We start from the raw sequence: 6444 nt of genomic DNA, 5'->3' as shown, positions 1-6444 counted from the left end.
TCTCTCTTGCATTAGCTCATTTGGCCCACAACCATGCAGACCCCACACACAATGGACTAATGGACTGCAACAGGGAATACAAACTAAGCTAGCCTGACGTTGGACTGGACACTGCTCTAATATGGACTGAAAATTCTGGACACTGGCTTTGATCCAAGCCCTACTAAAGCCACAGATGCACTTCCTCCTTGGTCCAAAAAAGGAAAATGGGGTGTTGGAAACTCAGGAATTTAATTCCACAGAAATAAAACTTTCTACATTACCTCATCTTCCCATACTAGTCTCAGAAAATTCCTTTTCTTGCGATATCGTAAGAAGTCCACTCCTACCAGCGAACGGTGAGGACATGGACCTCTACCCACTGGTAACAGTTTCATTCATTTATTGATTCATTTATTTTTTATTAATTCACCCAATAAATACTTAATAGGTCCTACTCTAAGCTACATACTATAAATTCCCAAGTGCAGAGGTTGTATTGGTCTTACTCATTGCTGAACTCCCAACATCTAGCATAGTGTCTAATACATAATGTGTGCTCAATAAATAATATTGGGTGAATATAAGTAAATATAAAGATTAATATGAGAATGTCCAAAAATTCACTGTGTAGTAGAAGATAAAGACAAATTAAATCAGAGGATATAATACCATAAGTATATAACAGAGAAACAAGGGAACTCTGAAAAGCTGAGAAGGTTATTTTTTTAAATCCTCATCTGATACATTGTTTAATTGGTTTTTAGAGAGATATGGAGGGAAATATTAATGTGTAAGAGAGAAACATCAATTGGTTGCCTCACATACATATCCTGACAGAGGACTGAACCCACAACCCTTTGATGCACAGGACAATGCTCCAACCAACTGAGCCATGTGGCCAGGGGGAGATTGTTACTATTTTACAGAGAAAAAAACCAAGTCTCATGGAAGCTATATGACTTGTCCAAGGTTACACTATGTTCACATTAATATACTTCTTCTTTTTCACATTCCTTTAGCTCTAAGGAAGTCACGGGGTAGAGATTTTGGCCAGGATTACAATAATACAGGAAGACTGATATTTGGGGATTAAAGAAGAGATTCTAAATCTGAGTATGTGTTCTTTGACTTTGGAGAACAAAGAGGAACTAAGTCAGGGCCAGAATGGAGGAAGCTTTAAGAGAAATGTGCAAAGGTAGCTTTAACGGTGCATTAATGCATTCTTTTGTTCCCAGATCAAACATTTGCTGAGAACTTACTATGCATCAAGCACTGAAGACATAGAGATGGAATACAGGTCTCTGATTTCAAAGAACTCAATCTCTAGTAAGATAATACAGGCACACACCACCAGCTGATACCTAACCCAGGAATACAAAAAGAAATCACTTTCCTATGTGGAATTCTCAGTAACTTGAATATAGGGCATTAAACATGTCAGGGAATGGAATTTTGAAGACAGCCAGTGGGCCTCATGATGAGAGAGACCATGTCAAACTGATGCTTGTATCACATCTTCAACAATGGCCACCTCCACTGCTTCCTTAGTGCCTAGCACTGGAAAGTCTGCTAATAAAGCTTGCTGAATGAAAGAGCAAACGAATGAATGAATAACAAGTAACAGAGCAAGATGTGCATTTCTTGCAAAGAACACTGGCATTTTAATACCAGCCTTCCATGCCCTAAATTAAACTAATAAAGTGGAGCGTCCAGCTCTGCATCAGGTAGATAAGTGAGGGAGCCATTTTGAGAAAAAGGAAAAATATCATAACTTCTCTATCCTTTCACATAGGGAAATAATCTCCAACCCTGACTGACACCCAATCCCACCCCTGCGCACACACACCCACACACGTGTGCATGTGCATATATATGTAAGTGCATGCAGGCTGATTCTGGCTGCCAGGAATTATGATATTCCCAGTGGGTCCTTATAATTTCTATGCTAAGTGACTTTGGATAGATCACTTTTCCTCTTTGAGCCTGTCTCCTCATCTGTAAAATTTTCATAATAAAAGCTGCCTTACCTGTTTTACGAGTCTGCCATGAGGCTAAATGAAATAAGGAACGTTAAAGTGCTGTAGGATCTGTCCTTTCCCCATGTCCTCTATATCAGCAAATGTGACTATCATTTCTATATTCCCAGTACCTTGTGCACAGGGATTGCTTGATGACATTTTTTCAAATGAAAGCATACTTTTATTCTTCTAGGCTGTCAGGAGAAGGACAAAAGGAACCCAGTAGCCTCAACTAGATAATATTATGATTCCTAGGAAGCACTTAACTAAAAACTAAAGAGAACTGAGGCTACATACAAAAGAGGTGGTCTGGTAATAAATCACACATTTGCATATGCTATGAATCATTCTGCATAATTAGAACAAATAATTTTCCTATAAATCAAGGCCCCAACAGCTGTGAAGGTCTGATGTTTATCCCCCTCAAACCATCTAATTATAGTGAGAAGGTAACAAATGATTCTCCTTTGAAGGAGAAAAAGTCAAAGGAGGAGATTTTGAGGGGCCAGCACCACTAAATCAAATGGTTAGATGAATGCAAGAAAGGCATGAGATTCCCAATTGCTAACCTCTTTGCTTTAGAACTATATTCCTGGGCTTAGCAAGGCATTTGGTAGAGTAGCATATTGTGCCTGAGAATGAAATTTTCATATCAATCTCAGGTTAATATCTCTGAATTATTGCCATTTCTGGGTAAGTAGTGGCTTCCCAATGTTTTGGCTATTTTCATTTGTGATAACATTCTAAAAATTCCTCAAGAGTTTGGCCTCCATTAACTCCAGTTCAGCATTCACCCTCCCATCTACCATCTCAAGTATAATTTTTAAAAATGGAGTTCTCCAAAAATAAGCTAGCACTGAAATCTGGGCTCTGGGTAGCAGAGGACTCAAGGCTGGCAGGGTCTCAGTTCCACTCAGTTCAACTGATTTTACAGACAAAAAGAAGAAGCTCGGAGAGTGGATTTCCCCCAAATTCTAAAGACATAAATACAGAAGTCAAACTCTACCAGAAGTAGCCCCAATGACCATGCTCTTTTATCTATCCCACACTGTCCTCCACTACACCACTTGAATATTCGTTTCCGTGTTTCCTTTTCCATCAAATGAGATGAAGTGTTGGAGGGTTTCTTGGTCCATAACTCTATATTTTTGGATAGCTACAGAACAAATAATGCTTTTACTTTAACATTGCCTCACTACTAGTAATTCAGTAACACTGCTACATCTGTAAAAGCTTAAATGTCCTAATCTCAATTTGCCTTTCACTGAAATAAGGATGATAATAGTTTTGTTACTGAATTGTCAGAATGGTTAAGTGACATAATGGAAGTGAAAGTGATTTTAGCCACTAAAGAAACCACAAGGATCTGAGAGGAGGAGGAAGACAAATCTTTCCTCCGGTCTCATCCTTTCCCCTTCGTTTGGGAACCTGTGTGAAGGAGCATCTCTCCTTGACTCTGACTGAACTCCAAGTAAAGCAACAGAAGAGGGAATAAAATCCCTGGGATCTGAAAGTAGCCTCATCACTTCTGTCTCCTGTCGAGTTTTGTTAACCAGCTTCAGAGGAAAAATTGACAAAGGCAGTGAGTGGGCCTCTCTCTAAAAAGGCCCTTCCATCTGGTGCAGCACCGAAACCATCAGCCCTGTAATTAAAATGCAATTGCCATCCCCTGCCGTAATCCCAGGATGGCCATTCCATCTGCATGAGATATAGGGGGGAAAGCACAATTTTTTGCACTTTTCTGGCTCCATTAAGTTTATTTTCTATTAATTAATCTAACTACACTAGGGGCTCCTTCTGACTCTGCAAACTAGAGTGGCACAAACCACACGTGGGATATCTGAAACGGCATGAATTTTTAAAAGTCGATGCCCATCCCCATTGCAGAAAGGCTTAATTACTTCTGACTAAATCTGTAATTAAAATATATCACTGGAGCAGATTCACCTGTGTGTGTAGGTGCTGGTGTGCACCCCGTGTGACGGGCAGAGATGAATCACCCAGAGACAGCGTGCAGAGAATGAAATTGTACTAGGTGGCAAGGTAATTCTCAGGGAGGACTTGAAGAGGAAAGTCAGAAAAAGTTGGAGAATATATAGTAGAAATCCTGTTAACTCTTAAATTAGAAAGAAAAATGGTATGTTTAGCAGCAAACCATTAAAGTGAAGGTATTTGCTGGGATGGAAGAAACTAAAGTAGGAGGTGACAGGGAATGGGTTAAATTGTAAAAACAGCCAAAAGTAGAGTGAAAACCTACAATGAAGGCAAGCCAAGGGTTGAGGTTAGAAAGATAGTGTGAGCCATATGTAAAAAGCAAAGCTAGAAATGGGAAAGTGGGAAAAGAGCTGAAAACCAGGATAGGCAGTTTCAGGAACAGAGCTATAAACAGTGTGTGTGTGTTTGGGTCTCTGCTTTAAATGTTGTCTAGAATGTGTTATGGGAAATGCCATATCTCAGATTGAAGCAGTATAAGAAAAAAAGAATTATAAGAAAAGAGGGGTCCAATACTGGTTCTGCTACATATAATTTGTCTGATCTTAGATAACTGTTTCCTTATCTATAAAATAGAGGCAATCATATCTATCTCAGGTACTGAACCACTGTGCACAGCTATAATAGCACCAGTCACATAAAATATAAGACAAATAGTGCCCCCTGAAGTTGTGCAATGCAAAATTACTGTTAAATCTAAATATAGACTGAAAAGAGAAAGCTTTTTTGCAATGAAAATATATAAATGAAATATATTTTTAGTTTGTATGACAAGTTATATGCTTGTTTTGAGTTTCCTCATATTTAAAGTTAAGGTATTGCACTAATAATTTTAAGGTATTTTTTAATTCCAATATTGAATATTGTTATGACTCATTTGGACTTCATCTATTCACCCATTCAACTAAAATTCAACTAGGTCCTAAGCCAAGTGCTGAAAATTTAAAAAAAAAAAGACATATGTTTCTTTCCCCCTAGGAGTTCACAATTGAGTAGACTTTATACTACATAAGGTCCTTTTAGGTAAGATAATTGGTGCTTTTTAATTATATTTTCCTAGGTCTTGAAAGAATAAGTGGATTACGCCATGCTCCAGCTACACGGGGGCCACCTCCACTTCATGTTTGACCTTGGGAAAGGAGGGACAAAGGTCTCTCACCCTGCACTGCTCAGTGATGGCAAGTGGCACACAGTCAAGACCGAGTTCTTTAAAAGAAAGGCCTTCATGACAGTTGATGGCCAGGAATCCCATATCGTGACCATGGATGGAAAAGTTGTACCTAGAGGACTTCCCTCCAATTACAGGCCCAGGAACATTAGAAATGTCACCCACAGCAACCCTGCTTGCATTGGGGAGGTGACAGTGAACAGCAAGCAGCTGGACAAGGGCAGCCCAGTGTCTGCATTTGCAGTAGCCCAGTGCTATGCAGGGGCCCAAGTAGGAACTTTCTTTGAAGGAACTGGATATGCAGCTCTTGTCAAAAAAGGCTACAAAGTTTGGTCAGATGTGAACATCACACCTGAGTTTTGTACCTCCTCAGAGAATAGTGTCCTCCTGGGGATCAGCAGCACCAAAGTGGATGCCATTGGATTAGAGATTGTGAATGGCTAGCTCTTGTTTCATGTTAACAATGGTGCTGGTAGGATAACAGCCACATATGAGCCCGAAGTTACCAATACTCTCTGTGATGGAAAATGGCACACACTGCAAGCTAACAAAAGCCAGCACCGCATGGTGCTGGTTGTGGATGGGAACACCATTCATGCTGAAAGTCCACACATCCAATCCACCTCGGTGGACACCAACAATCCCACTTATGTCAGCGGCTATCCTGCTGATGTAAAGCAAAACTGTCTGAGCACCCAGACCTCCTTCCGGGGCTGTTTGAGAAACAATCCTATGACTTCAACAGAGCTTTTGATCTACAAGGAGTTTTCCCTCATTCCTGTCCTGGGACTGAGCCCTGAACTTCAGAGAAACTTCTCAAATTCAGAATCAATCATTGCTTATATTTTGAAGAGAGTTATTTTTGTGAATTAAAATTTCTTCATTTCAGATTTCATTTCCAACTCAGGATAAGTGTTTCCATAGAGAAATTTTGTGTTTATGTTAAACTAAAACCACACGTACAACAAATACCTCTATTAAATAATTTAAAATGTTAAAGAAAGAATAAAAAATTATAAAATTTAAATTACATTAAAAACTAGGCAAAGTCTTATCATTAGACAAACAGAATTATTCTGAAAGGCTTTTAGACTGTTTTAATAGGGAGTACTGGACTGGGGTCCAGCTTTATTGCTAGTCACTATGAGAACTTGGTCAAGTTACATAATCTCCCACAGTATCAGCTTCCTACTGATCAAACAGGAGGCTGGACTAACCAAGATGATCTTAGAGCTCAAAGCTCTGGAAACCTACATTTTAGCTAGTTCATTATCAAATTCTTTT

The 6444-nt window shown here is 39.3% G+C and overlaps 1 pseudogene; it reads left to right on the top strand.

Moving 5' to 3' along the window:
* Positions 1-1146: 1146 nt before the first annotated feature.
* On the top strand, positions 1147-5960 carry LOC107182925 (annotated as a pseudogene).
* Positions 5961-6444: the final 484 nt, after the last annotated feature.

The sequence above is a fragment of the Myotis davidii genome, unplaced genomic scaffold (genome assembly GCF_000327345.1).
Source record: "Myotis davidii unplaced genomic scaffold, ASM32734v1 scaffold539, whole genome shotgun sequence".
NCBI classification, from domain to species: Eukaryota; Metazoa; Chordata; class Mammalia; order Chiroptera; family Vespertilionidae; genus Myotis; species Myotis davidii.
This window is presented reverse-complemented; position numbering and strand designations above follow the sequence as displayed.